General features: G+C 40.5%; 1 protein-coding gene and 1 pseudogene across 5 annotated transcripts in view; both read left to right on the top strand.

Annotated features, from left to right (window-relative positions):
• The window catches only part of ARHGAP44 (Rho GTPase activating protein 44), a 176,198-nt gene that overhangs the window by 14,977 nt on the left and 139,245 nt on the right, over positions 1-21,976 (top strand). The gene's annotated exons all lie outside the window — the stretch shown is intronic.
• LOC125087488 (40S ribosomal protein S27-like) lies at positions 6,185-7,574 on the top strand (annotated as a pseudogene).

Below are 21,976 nucleotides of genomic sequence, written 5' to 3'. Positions count from 1 at the left end.
TTTTGCCCTGCTTTGATTTCTAGTCGCTGTTGGTCCTGTGTTCCTCTCTGGACTGGTAGCTGTATTGACGGGGGCTGGGGCTTACTCTTCTGTGTCCTGTCCGTGGTGTCCAAGGTGCCTATCAGGATGCTGGAAGTGAGGTTCAAACAGGTGTCAGAGTGGATTTTTTAAATAAGATTTTATTTATTTAAAATATAATTTATTTTTTTATATTTATAAATTTATAAATAAATATATTTATAAATATTTATATGTATAAATATATTTATATTAAATATAAATTTATATTATTATTTATATTAAATATTTAATTTATTTATATTTATATTAAATATTAAATTTATATTATATTATTAAATATAAATTTATATTAAATATAAATATATTTATATATAAAATAAATATATTTATAAATAATATATTTATTTATTTAAAATAGAAAAGAGAAGGAGCACAAGTGGGGGTGGAGTGGCAGAGAGAGGAGTAGCAGGCTCCCTGCTGAGCAGAGAGTCCAATGTGGGGTTTGATTCTAGGACCCTGAGATCATGATGTGAGCCAAAGGCAGATGCTTAACTGACTGAGCCATCCAGGTGCCCCAGAATGGACTTTTTTTTTTTTTTTAATCACCACAAAATTGGCGTTTCCCATGCTAAATATTTAGCTGTGAGCTTATTGTGCCTTGATGATGTCCCAAGATTGTATTCTATTAGCAAAAACAGGACATGGCTTAAGGCTTAGTCCTTATTGTGTTGCGTTCAATTCAGGAGTATGATTCTCTAATCATATGTATGAATAGCGAAGACCAATGGACTTATACTTCCCCTTATCCATATGCCATTGCAGAGTCACATACGCTGGGCGGAATGTGTAAGGTGTGACAACGTAGCGAGTAAAGGAGCCATTCGTCAGGGCACCTGGGTGGCTCAGTCGACTAAGCAACTGCCCTCAGCTCAGGTCATGATCACTGAGTCCCAGGATCAAGTCCCATGTTGAGCTCCCTGCTTAGTGGGGATTCTGCTTTACACCTCTCTCTCTCCCTCTGCCCCTGCTTCTTCTCTCTCACTTGCACTCTTGTGCAATCTCTCTCTCTCTCTCTCTCTCTTAAATAAATAAATAAATAAATAAATAAAATCTTTTTAAAAAAGTGGCATTCATCAAACAAGTATCTGTTGACCACCTATGTCACCAGTTGGATCCTTGGGAAACAGATGCTGAAAAGAACAAGTACGATGTTTGTTAGGAAGTGCTGTTAGCATCAGCACCTGTGGAAGAGACGGAAGGAAGTGCGACTAGGGAGAGGGAGAAGTTAGGCTGTGCAGTGGACCCAACAAAGGTCTCCACTGGTTCCACAGGGGGTACTGGAGCTTGGGTGTCTCCTCAACGTTGTCTTGAGTTGGGGAGAAGACACTGAGCTCTTACATCTCTGCATCAAATGGTCATCGGATTTGGGCTTTCCCTGGAAAGCAACATCAAGGGGTAGACAGCCACCCAAGGCTGGTCATCTGGCTGCATTCCTAGTAGCTGGGGAATAAAGTTTTCATTCCTGAAGGGGAGTCTGTTATCTGCTATACATACCTTGTGCCATATCTTATGCTAGAATCATGAGAGTGGGAGAAGAAGTAAACAAGCCAGGACCAGGAGTGGTGTGTCAGAAGAGAGGGGAGTTGTTCATGGTACCAGGAGAACATCACTGGGTTTGGCTGGAGTGGGGTTTGGAAGGAAGTCCTGCAAGCTGATACCTGAAGGGAGAGGCCCTATTAGGAAAAGGCAAGTGGAATTGATGTGTATGACTGTCCAGGGATGTAGGGGGTGGCTCCTTCAAGGAAGTCAAGTAAGCTCCCTATTTTGGGAATGTCACTGGGAGTAGGGATGAGGCTTATAAATCAGGTGACTGTCTTGTCCAGACAAGACACCTCTTAGAGTGCCTATAGAATTGATAGGGGTAGGGCAGCAGGTAAACACCTGAGCAAAGTTTGTAGTTACCCTACTTCTAAGACATGATTCGGTAGGGATTTTACCCAAAGACCAGTGGTAAATTACTGAGTGATCGTTGATCTTGTCTTTGGGGGTTATGAGCCTGGGTCCTGAGGTTTATATCATGTCTCCATCACATACGGGTTACAGAACTATAGACCAGTCACTGAGGTTTTATAAGCAAAGTGGGATATTAATAATTCCTGGATTATGATACTGTTTGAATGAATTAATACAACAAAGTACTTAAAATAGTTTCTGGAATGAAGCAGACCCTGCTGCTGTTACTTTAAACAGAGGTTTGGATTTGGAATGATGAGTCTGGATGCAGAGTGGAGAACCAAAAGGAGGGGAGCAAGCCTGGTGCAGAGACTAGTTAGAAGATGATGCTGTTGGTTGGGAGACTAGCTGGTCATCCCAGTGAGATGATGGAGCAGGTCTGGGGCCGTGAAGAGGCAGGATCTGCAGAGGTTCAGAGATATCGAAGATGTTGAGTCAGGGGACCTTGGTAGGACTTGGGGGGAGTGGCAGGAGATAAGCTGCTGCTTATCTTGGGTTTGGGCCAAGTGGATGTGGATCCCAGTCACTGAGAAGAAGCCCAGGAGAAGGGCATGAGGAAGTCGGTGGGCAGCTGGGATGAGGGGCTGGATCTTGGAGAGAGGTCTGGGAGGTGATGGAGCTGGGGAATGGTCAGCAGGTGGGTAGAACTGAAGCTTGGGGTTGGGGGGAGCTGAGAAGAGTCCAGGACTGAAGAGTGGCGTGGGAAAGCGGGTGCGTGGCCGGAAATACTAGATGGGCTGGAAGCAAGGAGCATACGTTGGTAGCTCCGAATTTAAGGTAGAATGTTACCCTGAAGGGAAAGCCTTGCTTCACCTCCTGTATTAGTTTCCTACAGCTTCTGTAACAGATTAGCCCACACTGAGTGGCTTGAAACAACCCAAAAGGATTTGGTTACTGTTCTAGAGGCCAGAAGGCCAAAGTCAAGGTGTGGACAGGGCCAGGCTCTCTCTGAGGGCTCTTCTGGAGAATCTATCCCTTGCTGTGGTATAATAAAGATGATATCCTCTTTGTCCTTAGCTCCTAACACAAAGATTGAAAAAAATCCTTGGGATTTCTGGAGTGATAGTCGTGCTTTCTTATGCTAATGAGATGACTCCGTGGCAGGGCCCCTACATAGCTTTGGGATGGGCACTAGTCACCAGAAAGACCAACCACATAATTAAAGGGTTGGAACTTTGGGCCAGCCCAGCCTCCGGGGAGGCGAGGGGAGCCAGAGTTCAGTGCTGAGGCCCATGACTTCCTCCATCGTGCCCACATAATGAAACCCTATAGAAAAGTTCTGGGCATTGAAGCTTGGTAGAGCTTCCTAGTTGCGGAGCACACCCATGTGCTGGAAAGGCACCTGAATCCCATGAGGAGAGGTAATGGAAGCTTGACCTGGCTCCCCAGCCCACCCCAGATCTTGCCCTGTGCATGTCTTTCGTTGGGTTGTTCCTGAGCTGTAACCTTTATCCATGCACACAGAATTATATTCCCGAGTAGAGTGCTTTTGGTGAGTTCTTTGAGTCGTTCTAATGGGTTATGGGACCTGACAGGGTTGTAGGAAGCCCTCAGTTTGTAGCCAGCTGGGCAGGATTATGGATGGTTTGAGGACACCCAAAACTTGTGGCTGGCCTCTGAGGTAGGGGCAGTCTTGGGAAGTACTTTGTCCTTAACTCGTGGGGTCTGTGCTAACCCTGGGTAGTGTCAAAATGGAATCAAATTGTAGGACATCTGGTCGGTATCGGGGAATAGTGTCTGGACTTTCTCTTAGCTTCTGGTGTTGCCAACAGTCCTTGGTGTTCCTGGGCTTATAGACCCATCCCTCCAGTCTCTGCCTCTGTCACCATGTCTTTCTCTGAGTATGTCAACCTACAACATCCACGAAGCACACATTTCAACCCACATCATCTTTTGCTTCTTGAATCCTGATTTACGACTAAAGCTGTGAGTGACTGTCGCATCTTCCCAACATTTCATACCATCTTAGGGAATTCGTAAAAACCAGCCTCAAATATTCACAGTATGTTCCTGTTTTATTTTCCCCACTGGAGTATAAACCCCTTGGGGGCAAGACTGTCTGACTGACTTATCTCTGTTGGCCTCATGACCTTCATACCACCGTGCTTGGCTAAAAGTTCATTTTTTATTTTTATTTTATATTTTATTTTTTATTGCTGGCTGAAAGTTTTAATTATCTAGGCAGTGATTGCTAGGCTTTTAGTGCTCTTTTAAAGAAGTCTAATATTTGTACAGTGCACCGGGCTCTTTCAGATTCTGATACACCCTCTCTCGGGTGGGGGGGGGCATGCCAAGTCACACACCCAATCCTTTCATTGTGCATAAACCTACCAAGATGGTTGTATAACTTTTCTGTACCTTGAGTACCTACAGAGGCTGGAGTGAAAGACAAGGGAGCTTATGTATAAATATGAATGTGTACACGTACATATGCATATTAATTAATTATTTCCATCTGGTATGCTCCCCCAGCTCCATCTCGATACCCTTCCTGTTTTCTGTATTCTTTCATTATGTTTCGCTCTTTCCTGATTTTTACTTTTGCTTTCTTCTTTCTCTTTACTTTTTTTTTTTTTTTTTAAAGACCTCTTTGCTTTCCACAAATCTTAAAGTGGTAGGGATTCTGAATCACAGTTAACCATTAGGGTCAGACTGTTGTGAGAAAACCATTCAGTCTCCCTCCCCATTCCATCCCACCCCCACTGCATTGGAAACTCTGGTTGTATTTCCAGTGAAACCCCTCCACCTGCCCTTACACAGCATCTCGTGGTTTTACAGGAAAGTCAGGATAAAGGACTCTGCTGCCGGTTGTTCTTTGATTTTTTAAGAAGATCGTTGGCCTGCCTGTCTTGATTGTCCCCCGTCTCCTTGGATTCTGTGGAATATAATAGAGGAGGGAGGAGAAGCTGTGCTCCCTTAGCGGTTATCATCCAGGCATTTAGAACGTGCCTGTTGTATTTCCTTGCAAACACACACCCCCTTATCACTATTCTGTGAGAGAAATAAGTGGTTTCCCCTCCTATTCAGTAAATGTTTATGGCGTTCAGTATTGAAAAAAAAAATAGAGAAGTAGTCCTGGTGGGGTAGATTCAGCTAGAAGGGTGAGCAAGAGAATGCAGCGTACAACCAAGAGGTGCAGTGTCAAAGGTCGGAAAGACTTAGTGTGGGAGAGTGGAATGATCACAAGGACAGTGGTAAGTGTGTAAACTCTGTGCAGTGGGAGCCCCCTCCACTCCCACTTTGTTTCATTTTGTAGGAGCGTGGAGTGGTCAAGAGAAGGGAAGAGATTTGCCCAGGTTTGGCATGGTAGAACCTAATTGAATCCAGGCACTGCCCACTGTCAGATCACAGAGAATGCCACAAATGCACTGAAATTCTCTTCCCTTTCTTTTTGTTGCTTGAGAAGCATCGTGGAGGTGTAACTTGAAAGGGAGCCTTTGAGAGTAGCTCAGAGTTAAATAGGAGGAAGAGCAGACAGTCCGTAGGAAGGGGACCAAGCATGTGCAGGTGGGAGTAGATGTTATTGGCACAGTGAGTGGGAATGGGGGCGCTTTGTAGAAGGGAGTGTGTGTTGTGGAGCTTGGTGGAAAGTCAAGTGCTGGGCGAGGCTGGCGTTACGGAGCCATGGAAGTGAAGCCCAGGCATTGAGAAAGTGGTCTGTTAGGCAGTGAGGAGTTCCTGCAGGCCCTTGAAAAGGAGGAGTGGGGTTACTAGGTACAGTTGTTTTTGGAACAGCACATTAGCTGCTGTGTATGGGTAAATTGAAAAGGGTCAGCCTAGAATGGAGGAGGCCAAAAAAGAGGGTAGAAGGCAAATCTGGTTGAGCCTCTGGATTTTTAGGCAGATTTGGGCAGCTGGGTAATGGTTTTCTTTGTCACTGTACCTCTTTGATTCATCCCAATGCTGTGTGTTTGAGCAAGGAATACAACCAGATTCTCCAGCTGAAAAGGTGTAAAAGTAACCATACAGCCCTTCACTAAAACTGCTGTGTAGGCATTTAGGCTCAAAGAGGAAGAAGTTGTAACTTGAGTAGAATGTGATGAGGGATTCTGTTAGGGTAGCAGTAGTACTTATCTATCCTTGCCATTCTAAGAATGAATACATCATAAAAAGTTCCAAAATGTAATAAAAAGCAAGGAAAATTGGAAAGATGCTCCAAAGTAAGATTATTTTCAGGTATGATTATCTATGTGGAAAACCCCAAAACCCTGAAAATAAATAATAATAAGAGTAGATCAAGGTTGCCCCACTCAGAAGAAAGGAGTGAATATATTAATATTATATATAGATAGATACAATAGACTTCAGATCAGGAGTGAATATATTAATATTAATGTGTTAATATTAATGATAATATTACTATGTGGAAAACCCCAAAACCCTGAACATAAATAATAATAAGAGTAGATCAAGGTTGTCCCACTCAGAAGAAAGGAGTAAATATATTAATATTATATCTATATAGATACAGTAGACTTCAGATCAAGGAAAATTTTAGGGATACAAAAAGATAGTGCATAATGATGAAAAAGTTCAGTTCATTGAAGAAGGCGTAAGAAGCTTCAATGTGTATGCACCTGGAGAAGAGAGATTCAAAATACGTGCAGAAAGAGGTGATAGAGGGAGGAGACAAACCCACAGTCCTGCACAGGGACTTCAATTCTCTCAGTTGTTGATAGAACCAGTAGACAGCAAATTAACAAGGATATAGAAGAACCAAATAACGCTATAAAGGAACTGGATATGATTGACATTTGTAGAACACTCCACCAGATAACAAGAGAATGTATATTCTTTTTTTGTTTGTTTGTTTTAAGTACATTCCATGTCCAGCATGGAGCCCAATGCAGGTCTTAAACTCATGGCCCTGAGATCAAGACCTGAGCTGAGATCAAGAGTCAGACACTCAACCAACTGAGCCACCCAAGTGCTCCAAGAATGCATATTCAAGTGCCCCTGAGACACTCACCAAGGTTGACCATATCTGGATCATAAAATAAATCTTAAAAAATTTGAAATCATGCAAACTATGTTCTCTTTTCATAATTGAATTCAACTAGAATTCAGTTACAGAAAGATAACTAAAAAATGCTGATGTCCAACAATACATTTTAAAACAGTCCATAAGGCGAAGAGGAGATCTCATGGGAAATTTAAAAATATTTCGAATGAATATGAAAATACAACACATCAAAATTTGTGGGATGCCCCTAAACTTAGAGGGACATTAATAGCCTTAAATGTTTACATTAGAAAAGAAGAAAAGTCACTTTGCTGCAGTGACCACCTCTCCGACAAGAATTTGCCCCTGATGAAGGACCTCCTGCACCCATCCCTGGAAGAGAAGAGGAAGCACAAGAAGAAGTGCATGGTGTAGAACCCCAACTTCCTGAAGTGCCAGGAATGCTACAAAGTCAACTCTGTCTTTAGCGACACACAAATGGTAGTTTTGTGTTGGCTGTTCCACTGTCCTCTGCCACCCCACAGGAGGAAAAGCAAGGCTTACAGAAGGATGCTCCTTCAGATGAAAGCAACTCTAAAAGCACAAAGAATCAACATGAATGGTAAACTATCCCAATAAACAGATTTTGGATTTAAAAAAAAAAAGAAAGAAAAAGAAAAAAAGAACAGTCTCTAATAATCTAAGCTTTTACCTCAAGAAAATAGAAAAAAGTACAAAATAAAACCAAATTAAACAGAAAGAAGTAATAAAGAATAAAGCAATGATTGATAATCAATGAAATAGCAAAGTAGTAGAGAAGATAAATAAAACCAAAAGATGATGTTCTGAAAAGATCAGTACAGTTGATCTAACAAAACTGACTAGGGGAAAAAAAATAAGACACAGATGACCACTACCAGGAATAAAAGATAGGATATCACTACAGACTCGACAAGTTCTTAAAAGGATTAAAAAATACTACAGACAACTCTGCAGGTAACTTGAAAACTTAAACTGTACTTATTCTTTGAAAGCCACAGATTACAAAAATTCACCAAAGAGATAACTGGAATAGTCTTACATCTATAAAGAAATTGAATTCTTTCCAAAACAAACAAACAAACAAACAAAAAAACCCTGCAGGTCCAGATGGTTTCACTGGTGAATTCTACAAAACATTTAAAGAAATAACATCAGTTCTACACAACTTTGTTCAGAAAATAGAAGAGAACACTTCCTACCTAGTTTGTGAAGGATTCAGCATTACCCTGATAACAAAACCAGACATAGACATTACCAAAAAAGCACAGACCACAGCCCTCATGAATGTAGATGCAAAAATTCCCCAAATACCAGCAAATCAAATGCGGCAATATATAAGAAAAATAATACACTATGACCAAGTGGGGTTTATCTCAGGAATATATAGTTGGTCAAACATTCATAAATTAGTGTAACCTCCCACATTAAATGACAGAAGAAAAAACAAATATTCATATCAACTGGTACAGCAAAAACATATGACCACAAAAAAAGCATATGACAAAATTAAAATCTATTCTATTCTATTCTTCTCAAACTAGAAATATTAGGAACTTGAATTTTATATAGAATAAAATACTGGGGAGTCTATGAAAAAGCTCCTAGAATTTGTAAGTAAATTTATCAAAGTTTCAAGTTGCAAAATGAACGTACAAAAGTCAGCTGTATTTTTATATACTTAGGTGAACAATCGGAAATGAGATTTAGAAAACTTTAGATAAATCTATTAAAACATATGCAGGGTCCGTATATGGAAAACTACAAAACAGTGATGGGAAAAATTAAAGACCTAAACAAATGGGGAGACAGATTATATTCAGGATTGCAAGACTCGATTTAGTTATGATGTCAGGTATCCCTTGTATTGATCTATAGGTTTAATGCAATTTCAGTAAAATTTCAGCAAGATAGTTTTGCAGATAAAGACAATGTAACTAAAATTTTCATGGAAAGGCAAAGGAACTAGAGTATTAAAAACAAATTTGAAGAAGAAGAATCTCATTGGAGGGGTCTCAGTACCCAATTTTAGTAATTACTGTAAAGCTACTCTAATCAAGCTGTTATAATCATCATCTGAGGTCTTGATGAATACATATACACTTAGATCAATTGAACAGAAGAGAGAATCCAGAAAAAGACACATACAGATTCGGTCAGTTGATTTTGGGCAAAGATACAGGGGTCGTTTGATGGAGAAATAATTGGCTTTTCAACAGATGGTGTTGGAACAGTTGGACATCACATAAGTCATGTAGCATGTCCTGTTTTGTGTCTGGCTTCTCTCAATGTATTCTTTTTACAATTCATGTTGTATGTATCTTCTTCTTTAGTATTCCCATTGCTCAACCATAACCATTATTTGTTTATTATCCACCTACTGGTGGACATTTGGATTATTTCCAGTTTTGGGCTCTTCTCTGAACGTTCGTATATATTGTTCTGAACAGATGATTTTTTTCTTCGGATACATACCCACAAGTATAAATGTTGATCAGTTTTATAAAAAACTGTCAAACATTTTTCCAAAGGGTTTGTATCACTTTAAACCCACCATTTATGTATGAGTCCAGTTCCTCTGTTACCTGTATCAATACTTGGTATTGCCAGTCCTTTGGATTTTTGTCACTTACTGGTGTGTTGTGGTATCTCATTTGGGTTTAATTTGCATTTCACTAACAAGAAAAGATGTCAAAGCTTTTCATGAGCTCATTGGGCATTCAGATACCTTCTTTTGTGAAATGCCCACATAATCTTTTGCCCGTACTTAAATTGAATTCTCTGTCTCTTCATTATTGATACGTAGGTGTTCTTTATATATTTTGGCTAGAAATCTTTTTCGTTCGTAACATTCTGCCAGCTTTTGTTTGTTTTTCCTACTTAATGTCTTTTGATGAATGGACATTTTGAATTTTGACAAAATGCATATTATCAGTTTTTCTTGTAAGGTTAGTAGTTTTTGTATCCTGTCGAAGGAATCATTGCCTATCCCATAGAAGAAAATATTCTTCTATAGTTTCTTGTAGAGGCTAATTATTGTATCTTTCATAGGTCTATAACCCACCACAAATAAGTATCTAAGTATGTTTTAACATAGTGGTTAATTTTTTAATTTTAATTTTTTAATTTTAATTTTATCTTTTTTTTTCTAGATGAACACCCAATTTCTCTGGCCCCATGTACTGAAAAGCCTATCCTTTCCCCACTGTATTACACTAATTTCTCAGCCCCAAGTCAATGGACCGTATATGCAAGTCTGTTTCTGGACTGTGTTTCTGTTGCATTTTACCCATCTTTTACATGTTTTAAATCTTTTGTAACTACTCCATATTTTATAACACATTTTAAAAACTTGCACTTAAAAAAAAAGAAAAAAAGTTACTAGTTATGGGAGGTGGAAACTGTTTCATTAAGACTTAGCTTCACATTATGACCTGGGAAGTAGATTGTTAAACTGTTGTTGATGCTATACTGCATGCCCGGCATTATCATGAGAACACAAAAATGAGTAACAGGGCAAAACTATAAAACTACTAGAAGATAACAAGAGAAAACCTGGATGACCTTAGGTGTGGCATGACTTTTTTTTTTTTAAGATTTATTTATTTGAGAGAGAGCAAGAGAGAGCGAGTACATGTGCAAGTGGGAGGGGAGAGAGAATCTCTGTGCTAACAGAAAGTCCAATGCTGGGCTCAGTCTCACGACCCTGAGATCATAACCTGAGCTGAAATCAAGAGTTGGATGCTTAACTGACTGAGCCACCCAGGCGCCCACTGACTATGTAGATATAAAACTAAAGACATGATCCATGAAAGAAATAATTGACAAGCTGGATTTTATGAAAATTAAAATTTTCTGCTCTGCAGAAGTTCTCTTGACAGTGTGAAATCCTCTGCACGTACTTAAATTAGATTCTGTGACTCTTCATTACTGATTTGTAGGTGTTCTTTATGTATTTTGGGTAGAAGTCCTCTGTTTACATTACTAAGAACGCATCTGTCAGTTGTTTGCTTTTTCTACCTTCTTAATGTCTTTTGATGGATAGAAGCTTTTCATTTTAACAAAATGCAAGTTATCATTTTTATTATCTTGACAGTGTCAAGAGAACAAGAAGATGAGCCACAGACTGGGAGGAAATACTGCAAAAGACACATTTGATAAAGGACTGTTATCTCCAAAGTATATTAAAAAACAACAACAACAACAACAACAACAATTCTTTTTTTTTTTTAATTTTTTTATTTTTTCAGCATAACAGTATTCATTATTTTTGCACCACACCCAGTGCTCCATGCAATCCGTGCCCTCTACAATACCCACCACCTGGTGCCCCCAACCTCCCACCCCCCACCCCTTCAAAATTCTCAGATCGTTTTTCAGAGTCCATAGTCTCTCATGGTTCACCTCCCCTTCCAATTTCCCTCAACTCCCTTCTCCTCTCCATCTCCCCTTGTCCTCCATGCTATTTGTTATGCTCCACAAATAAGTGAAACCATATGATAATTGACTCTCTCTGCTTGACTTATTTCACTCAGCATAATCTCTTCCAGTCCCATCCATGTTGCTACTAAACTTGGGTATTCATCCTTTTTTTTTTTTTTTTTTTTTTTTACAGCTTTATAAACATATATTTTTATCCCCAGGGGTATAGGTCTGTGAATCGCCAGGTTTACACACTTCACAGCACTCACCATAGCACATACCCTCCCCAATATCCATAACCCCACCCCCCCTCTCCCAATCCCCTCCCCCCATCAACCCTCAGTTTGTTTTGTGAGATTAAGAGTCACTTATGGTTTGTCTCCCTCCCAATCCCATCTTAACAATTCTTAAAACTCACCAATAAAGAAAAACAACACAGCTAAATAATGGGACCAAAGGTCTTAATAGACACCTCACCGAGGTAGATATATGGATCGCAAATGAGCATATGGAAAGATTTTTCACATCATAGGTTATTTTTTTTTAAAGATTTTATTTATTTATTTGACAGAGATCACAAGTAGGCAGAGAGGCAGGCAGAGAGAGAGAGAGGAAGGGAAGCAGGCTCCCTGCTGAGCAGAGAGCCCGATGCGGGGCTCGGTCCCAGGACCTGAGACCATGACCTGAGCCGAAGGCAGAGGCCTAACCCACTGAGCCACCCAGGCGCCCCCACATCATAGGTTATTAATGGAAATGTGAATTAAACAACGGTGCAATACCACTGCACACCTGTTAGAATAGTCAAAAAGTAAAAGAAGCCAATCTGGAAAGGCTACATATTATGATTCCAGCTATATGAGGTTCTGGAAAAGGCAAAACTATGGAGGCAATAAAAAGATCAGTGGTTGCTAGGTATTTGGAGGAGGAGAAGGCATGAATAGGCAGAGCACAGAAGACTTTTAAGGCAGTGAAAGAACACTACGTTACTCTAATGATGAAAACATGTCATCATTGAGTTGGGGCTTTGTCCAAATGCAGAATGTACAGTACCAAGTGTGACTCTTAATGTAAAAATGGACTTCAGATGCTAATGATGGATCAGTGTAGGTTCATCAACTGTGACAAATGTACCACTCTTTTTTCATAACAACATCTGTGGCACTAACGGATAGATTTTGCTTTCTGTCTTCTTACATCCCATGAACTCTTAACTTGGTGAGATCTACAACTTTGTGTGATTCTCTAACATACTGTTCTGTCTGGCAGTCGCCCCTGACAATGGATAGTCAGCAACACGTTGTTTCTTGGGAGGGCGTGGTTGTCTTTGTGATAAAATGAATCTTCCAGAGTCCCAGGTTCCCTTAATACTTCCAATCAACTTGACCCTCAAACAATCTAGAAGGACTTCCTATGATTTTTGGCCTGCACCTGAGGAGGTAAGCCCTCCTAGAGGAAGTGGCTCCACAAGGCAGGTTGGTACCATTTTGAGTTCTTCACCACCCAACTCAAGTGGGCCCCCCACTGGTGCCTCTGAATCCTGCCATCTGCCAGATCTATTTGTTCATGCATTCTCCAAAACAATGGTATTTCTTTTTCTACTTCCCTCAAACTTCTACCTTCCAGCACTTTTGCTCATGGCCACCCTCACCTATTCTCTAGAGGAAATTGAAGCTCTATTAGATGGATGGGATAACCTCATTTTCCACTGTAAAGTCAAAGACCACCTAAATTTCCAAGGATTTCTCTCTTCCTAATGGAGGAGGTGTCCTATTTTCTGTCTTCCTATCCTTCAGTCTCTGCTCTTGGTCATATCTCATCCTGAATCTTGTCATGCTAGCGAGTATCCCTTCTGTCTTCTGTATATTCAACTCCTCTTTCAAGTAGTTGGTTCCACCAGCGTTTGAATGTGTTTGGTCCCTTCCATCTCAGCAACAAAACTTCCTGACCCTCTCCAACCCCCACTTACCTCTCCTATCCAGATTTTTGGGAAAGACTTGTTTGTATTCAGTGTCTCCATTACTTTGCCTCATGTTCACTCTGTATCCCACCTTCTCTGGCTTCTGGCTCTATTCCTTGCCCACACAATTCTGCCTGAACTCAGTAAGGTACCAAAGAGGCAGCAGATTTCATATTGCTAAGTTTCATGGACATCTTTGAGTCTTTATTATTTTTTCAGCAGCATTTGGTATTGTTGATCACTTTTTCTCCAAAGCCTTTCTTTTTTTAATCCTCCTTGGCTTCAGTGATACCTTGTTCTGCTGGTGCTCTTCCTGTTTTTCTGGCCGTTCCTTATCTGTCTCCATTGCAGGAAATAATGGATTTCCTCATGGATCGTTCTATAATCTCTCCCTATGCAATTTCCTTCATGCCCTTGGCTTCGATGATCATTCTGTGCAGATGACTCACACTTCTCATAGTCCTCTTCGAGCTGCAAATAGCAGATCCACAGGACTTTTCATGTCATGGAAAAGAATTTGAATTTTGAGCAAAGGGGTAGTAGGATTTTATTGTCTTTTTAAGAATATCAGTCTTCTTCTTGCTGTGTGCAGAATAAATAGAGGCAAGAGTGGAAGCAGGGAAACCCGTTAGAAGGTTAATATCCAGAAAAGAAGTCATGGGGACATCTCCAGGGGAATAGTCAAAGATACCTCATACTCAACGTTTCCGAGGCTTATTTCACAGTCTTCTACCTGGGCTTCCCTACTGTAGTGTCTGCCATCACCATCTGTCTGGTTGGACTGCTCAGATAACTCGACCCCACCTGTCTTAGTAGTTGGGGCTACTGTGATAAAATACCATATACTGGTTGGCTTATAAACAACAGAAATTTATTTCTTATAGTTCTGGAGGCTGCAAGTCTAAGACCGAGGTACCAGCATGGTCAGGTTCTGGTGAGAACCCTCTTCCTGGTTCACAGGTGGCATCATCTTCTATGTTCACACATGGTGGAAGGGGCCAAGGATCTCTTTGGAACCTCTTTCTAAAAGAACATTAACCTCATTCATGAAGACTCCACCCTCATGACCAAAGGCTCCATCTCCACTATCATCTTTGAGACTTAGGATTTCAACATGAGAATTTTTCAGGGACACAGACATTCAAACCATCATACCACCTCTTCCTTCCAATTCACCATCATGCACTCTGGTCTCCTTCCAGTGTTTTTATACAGTAGCTTTCGTAGTCTTCAAAATGCAGATCTGATGTCATCCCCAGGCTTTTTTTTTTTTTTAAAGTGCTGTTTACACCACTCTGAAGGTAATGACTAAGCTTTGCTATGACCATATCAGGTTCTTCACAGTCTGGCATTGATGTACCTCTGAAACCTCCTTTCCTCCCTCCCCACTTTTGCTTCTGCATTGTTCTACCTTCTGCTTGCACTGTTCTCTGCCACCCTGATCCCTGTTGCCTAGACATCTACTGTCATTCTAGAATCTTGGCTAAAGTATTGTTTTTGGTGAAGATTTCCTATCGTGCTTGACCCCCATTTAGGGCAGATTCTCTTATTATTTTTCTTGTAGAACCAGATCTCTTTCTTTTTTGAAGGCTTCTCTTTATTTCCCACATATATACTGATTTATAGAGTAATTTGATTACTAACTTTTAATGACAGTAAGGATTGTTTTCATCAGCATTCTCCAGAGAAACAGAACCAATAGGGTGTATGCATGTGGACAAGAGAGGGATTTATTTTAAGGAATTGGCATGTGTTGGTGGGATCTGGCAAGTCCAAAATCTGTAGGTCAGGCCAGCAAGCTGGAGACCTAGGGGACAGCTGATGTTGCAGTCTTGAGTCTGAAGGCAGTCTGGAGGCAGAATTCATTCTTCCTCAGGGGACCCCAGTCTTTTCTGTAAAGACCTTCAACTGATTGGAGGAGGCCCACCCACATTATGGAGGGTGCTGTAGACTGGATGTTTGTGTTTTCCCAAAATTAATTCATTGAGACTTGTTCCTCAGTGTGATGGTACTTGGAGGTGGAACCATTGGGAGGTGATTGCAGATGAGGGTGGAGCCATCATAATGGGATTATTGCTCTTATAAAAGAGACCCCAGAGAGATTCCTGTTCTCTTCTGGAACACGAGGACACAGTGAAAAGACAGTATCTTTGAACCAGGAAACGGGCCCTCGCCATACATGGAATCTGCTGACACCTTGATCATGGACTTCTAGCCTCCAGAACTGTGAGAAGTAAATTTCTCTTGTTCATAGGGCCACCTAGTCTATGGTACTCTGTTATAGCTGCCCACATGGACCAAGACAGAATGTAATCTGCTTTAAGTCTACTGATTTAAATGTTACTCCATCTAAAAAATACCTTCACAGCAACACCTCAACTGATGTTTGACCCAAAACTGGATACCATTGACTAACCAACTTGACACATAAAATTAACCATCCCAGGGACCATGTCTATCTTAGCCTAACATAGTATGATCAATAGAAGGCTCTCAATAAATATGATTGTATGGATTTGGAAGTGTTGAATTTCTAGATTTTCTTTTTTGAAATTTTAAATTTTAAATTTTTATCTTTTAATCGTTATTTTTTATTATGTTATGTTAGTCACCATTAGTTTTTGATGTAGTGTTCCAAGATTCCTTGTTTACATGTAACACCCAGGGCTCCATGCAATACATACTCTCCCTAATACCCATCACCAGGCTCACCCATCCCCCACCCCCTCTCTTCTAAAACCCTTGGTTTGTTCCTCCGAGTCCATAGTCTCTCAGGGTTCATCTCCCCTGCCGATTCCTGCCCCCCGCTTCATTTTTCCCTTCCTTCTCCTAATGTCCTCCATGCTATTCCTTATGTTCCACAAGTAAGCAAAACCATATGGTAATTGACTCTCTCTGCTTGACTTATTTCACTCAGCATAATCTCCTCCAGTCCCATCCATGTTGATGCAAAAATTGGGTATTCATCCTTTCCGATGACTACGTCATACTCCATTGTATGTATGGACCACATCTTCTTTATCCATTTGTCTGCTGAAGGGCATCTTGGCTCTTTCCACAGTTTGTCTAGATTTTCTACCCACAGTCAACAACACCAGTGGGGTTAATGCCTTTCATAGGTGAATGCACTGTTCTTCTTAGTCATTCTTTGTGTTTATTCTAAAGTATTTTTCTGCTAAACACTTTTTTGATACAAGAAATATCTCTAATTTTTGACAAATTTGCTTCTTTGTAACTCATTAGTCCCTCTTAGTTTCCTTTTTTTTTTTTTTTAAGATTTATTTATTTGAGAGAGAGCACTCATGAGCCTGCAAAGGGAGCAGGAGAGGGAGAGGGAGAGAATCCCCAAGCAGACTCCCCACTGAGTGTGGAGCCTGACGTCCGGCTTAATCCCATGTCCCTGAGATCGTGACCTGAGCTGAAATCAAGAATCAGATGCTTAATGGGCGGAGTCACTCAGGCACCCCTTTTAGCTTGTTTCTTTCTTTTTTTTTTTTTTTTTAAAGATTTTATTTATTTGACAGAGAAATCACAAGTAGAGAGAGAGAGAGAGAGAGGAGGAAGCAGGCTCCCTGCCTAGCAGAGAGCTTGATGTGGGACTCGATCCCAGAACCCTGAGATCAGGACCTGAGCTGAAGGCAGAGGCTTAACCCACTGAGCCACCCAGGCAGCCCCTTAGCTTGTTTCTTTACAAATTTTCTTACAGGGTCTCATAAGGAAGCTTTATCAGCCATTTGACTTAATCATATGATTTGCTCTTCTCTGATCTTCCTCTTTGTGTCTTTTTCCTGTTTTCTTGGACGTAGTAACCAGAGCCAATTTTGTGCCCGTGTAGCTGAACCATGACTTTATTTGAGGAGATAATTGCGTTTTTATTTCCCAGTGCTCTTAAGTTTTATTGGCCATTTTGGCTACAGAAGCACAGAGTGCTGAATTTTCTGTTTCTAAAACCAAACTTATTCTGGCCTCATCTCCAGAGTTTTCTATTTCTGTCACTGGTGCCAGACACTGAGACAAGAATGCTTGGAGTCATCCTTGACTTTTCCACCCTGACCGCTCCCATTCGACTACAAGATTCTCTCAGTTCTTTCTTGAAAATATGGTCCCTGAAAACGGATCCTTTTATTTTTCCATTTCTTCCAACAAGCCCTCCTGGGCTCTTGCATAATAATGGATTTATTATTGGTTGTTTCTACCACTGTATTCTCCCAGCTTCAACCTGCTGTAGCCAACAACGCCAAGGGAATGTTCCTGAGTGTTAGCTTGAGTATACTTTCTTCTCCCCAGCTCCTGACACTTAGTCACGCACTTTATTTCCTTGCTTTATTGTACCTTCAGTGCAGATGGTTATGTTCATCTAACTTTTCAGATCATGGCCTGTATCATTATATATTTAATCCCCTTTTGGCTCTTTTTCCATAGAGTTTGAATGTGTTGTCTATAGTCTCTGTATATTCTTATAAGCTGTGTCTTGTCATTTTGGGTATTTACAGGAATTGTACTCTAGGTCTCATTTCATTTTAGATACATCACCACCTTTCAGATCTATCCATGATGCAGTGGGAACATACTCTCCAGTGCTTCTAAATGCTGTTTTTCTGTTATTTGTGTCGCTCTCTGCATTTGTTGGCGTTTAGTACTTTTCTCTGTAGAGATCTAATATATTGGTTAATTTCTTTATATTTCATGGTTTATATTGTTCTTGTGATTGGCATATTATTAGGGTTTATTTTATAGTTGGGTTTATTTTATATTTGCTGCAGAGTAATGAGATTGATGTTTTATAGGTTATCCTTTGTCAGCAACCTTGATGGAGTCTCTTTTTCATTCTCATAGTTAGCTGTGTATGAACTTTACTGAATATTACATTGAACTGTATGGTGTTACTGATATTTGACCATTTTTGCCTATAGCATTATAAAAACTAGCTTCAAATGTTTCAACCTAAAAATGATTATGTTTTTGTTTTTAAATTAAAAAAGTTTTTAAAAAAGATTATATTATTTGCAAATCATGATACAGTTTTTTCTTATTTTAAACCTTATAATTCTTTTCTTTCTCTAGGTCTTTTAGAAGTTTTAGACCATGTTAAATAGCACTGCTAGTGAGTACTACAGAGCTTTCCTGTTAACTATATTTGTCCTAGTTTTTTGGTTCATGTGTAGATAATCTATCAAGTCTAAGAAGTTCCTTCTTGGGGCGCCTGGGTGGCTCAGTAGGTTAAAGCCTCAGCCTTCGGCTCAGGTCATGATCCCAGGATCCTGGGATCGAGCCCCGCATCGGGCTCTCTGCTCAGCGGGAAGCCTGCTTCCTCCTCTCTCTCTCTCTGCCAGCCTCTCTGCCTACTTGTGATCTCTCTCTCTGTCAAGTAAATAAATAAAATCTTAAAAAAAAAAGAAGTTCCTTCTTTTCCTAGTTTGCAATGAAATATTTTCTTTGAAAGAAAAATCTCAAATAGATACCAAATTACATGGTCTTTATGTATCCACTGAGATAGTCATAAAATTTTTCTCCTTTATTATATATACCTATAGTCCATGAAATTGATAAATGATTTTTAAGTTGAATTATCTTGGCATTATTGGGATAAAGACTATTTGATTATGATATATTTTCAAAATATGCAGTTGGATTTGTTTAGTATTTTATTTTGGGTTTGTATATCACATTCATGAGGAAACTTGCCTATAGCTGTATTTTCTTATAATCCTTTTGTGGCTTAGAAATCAAGTTTGGAAAGTAGTTTTGTTAAATAAGCTTGGCAACTTTCATATCTATTTTCTGGAACAGTATGTATAAGGTAGGTATTTTTTGTCCCTTCAAGGGGTAACTCACCTAAAAATGATTGTGTCTTGGAGTCTCATCCTTAAAAGTAAATAGCCAGTTAGTTTGACAGCAAAATGAGCTTATTTGGGGAGAGCAGAGGATTACAACTGGGGACATGCAGAGAGTGCAGACAATGAAGGACAGAAGCATCTTTTAGAGAGGAAAGAAGGTGAGGAGAAACTGTTGAAATAAAAGTCCACTGGAATAGAGGGAGAGCTGGGGGCTCTGGGGACTTCTCATTGGCTCGGTTACAGTGGTTCTCATTGGCTGGGTTCTGGTCATTCTCATTGGCTGGGTTGAGGTACTTGTTATTGGCTGGGTTGTTGCTGGGCAAGGAGAAACTCTTCCTTCCCCCTCCAGGGTAATAAGGGGAGCTTCTTCCTGTGTGGGAAAGGCTTCCTCCTGCTGGAGTCTGCAAACAGTAGCAGGTGGTAGGTGAGAGCTTTCCCTTCTGGGCTTTCTGAATCCATTTTCAATGAGGTATCCCTTGTTCATTTTCACAGGTCCAAACTACCTGTCTAACCTAATCTTTACTGTGTTCTTCTATCTGATAAAAGTGGCGCATTGTTCCTGTTTCTGTTTCACATGTTTCTTCTTGTTCTCCTTGACCTAGTGACTCCATTTTCCTCTTTCTATCTCACCCTCCGAGGACCAGCATACATCCCAAATCATTTTTGAGCATCACTTGAACATTCTTGAGTCAAGGATGACTCCCAGCATTCTTGTCTCAGCTACAGCATCACCTACAGCATTTGTTGTCTGTTTCACTCTTTGACCCTTAGCATTAGTTCCTTGCATAATTATTTATCCCCCTGTATTTAAGTGTCTAGGAGTCCTCCATGACCCTCCCCTACAAACCTGAATTTTAAGCCTCAAACACACTGCCGGGAGTTTATTAGAAGCTCTCCTGGTTGATGGTGACCGTTTGGTTATATCACACTCAGCTTTGGTCACACTGGCCTTTTCATTGTTATAATCACACCAAACATAGTCTCACCTTAAGGCTTTTGCACTGTGTTTTTTTTCCCTCTCCCTGGAATATTCTCTGCATCATAGCTATAAGCATTTTTGTTACCTTTAGTAAATCTTTGTTCACATGTTACTTTCTTAGTGTAGCCCATCTTGACCACCCTATTTAAAACTACAGTTTCTGTCTCAGCATTCACAATCCTCCCTATGTAGCCTCCTTTATTTTTCCCCATGGCACTTACTACGTACTCACTGTACATATGAACTTATTTTTTTCTGCCCCCTACTATAAGATAGGGTCCTCAGAGACAGAAATTTTGTTTTGTTCAGTGGTATATCTTGTGTCTAAAAGAGTAACATAAAGGCTCCTGGGTGGCCCTGTCAGTTAAGCATCTGCCTTTGGCCAGATCATGAACCTGGGGTCCTGGGATCAAGTCCAGTGTCTGGACTCCCCATTCAGCCAGGAGTCTGCTTCTCCCTCTCACTCCACCTCCCCCCCCCATGCTTGTGCGCTCGCTCTCGCTCTCTCTCTCTCAAATAAATAAAAATATTTTTTTAAAATTTGAAAGAGTAACATAGTTGACTCTCCGTATCTATTAGAATACATGAAAAATCAAATACACCAGCTTTCAATTGAGAACTTGCCCTGCAATTTAGGCTTCCTACCACTGTGTGGCAGCAGAGAGTTACTCCCTATAGAAGCCCTGGGGGCTTGGAATTGGAAGGGGAGCGAAGTCTTCTTAAATATTTAACCCAGTGCTTTCCTTCTTTGCCTAAAAGAGCTGTGAGTCTTTTTGCTCTGCTTAAACTCTCTTAGGTGGAGGACCTGATTCCTTGGCTTTAGATGTTTTGCCAAGAAGATCATCATACATGATTTCTGGTGCTAGTGACAAGAGGGGCACTTCTGTGTTCATACCTGGCTCTCTGACATTCTGGGCTCAGCCTCTCAGCTGTGTCCCTTTTAGATACATTGGTGGGCAAGGGAGGGGGAAGGACTGATTTCTCAGATTGTCAGAGCTTCACTTTTCAGATAGCTTGCAATCCAGTGCCTCATGCTGCTTGTCATCACCAGGGGTTTTCTCCTGGGTCTGTGTTGTCTTCCTTTATGCTGTTAATGTGGGAGGCATGAGGAAGATGTGATCAGATTGGCTTGTAGGTCCAGGCTCACGACTTCTTGCCTTGGCACACCTTGGGCGAGTCATTGAACCTCTGGAGGTTTTAGACTTCCCTTCTGTAAAATGTGGAAGTCAGATTAGGGTGCCCTGTAAATTCTTTTCCTTTGACTTAAACACAAATCTAGAAGATACGTTAATTTTTTTGTTGTTGTTTTGTTGTGTTGTGAGAGGGAGCTATTCCAGACAGCTCTCACCTGGTGTTTTTGCTTCATTTACACATAGTGATTAGCCTGGATCCCTCAGCATCACTTAGCAACTGCCCGCTTTCAGAATGTGGTTTGGTGAGGTGGTTTAAAGGGACGTTATCCCATATATCTGAGCGGAGAGGTGAGGATAAAGCTGATTTTGTCTGGGGACACATGTTTCTTTAAATGTGTTACATTCCTGTCTTTGGTTTCTCATTCACCTGCACCATTTCAGTGAACCCTCCTGGAGGTTGATTCCTGTTAGTTTTTTTTTTTTTAGGAATTATTTATTGAGTGTTTACTGTATTCCAGCTGTGACCCTGAATTCATGCCGTCTTACTTCCATTCATTCGTCAGCACCTCTTGTGAGGAAGGGGGTGGCGTCTTCTTTCTCAGATTCTGGATAACATCTCACGGTGGCACAGTG

The sequence above is a fragment of the Lutra lutra genome, chromosome 16 (genome assembly GCF_902655055.1).
Source record: "Lutra lutra chromosome 16, mLutLut1.2, whole genome shotgun sequence".
In the NCBI taxonomy this organism is placed as follows: domain Eukaryota; kingdom Metazoa; phylum Chordata; class Mammalia; order Carnivora; family Mustelidae; genus Lutra; species Lutra lutra.
The sequence above is the reverse complement of the archived record's forward strand: the minus strand, read 5'-3'. Positions and strand labels throughout refer to the sequence as shown.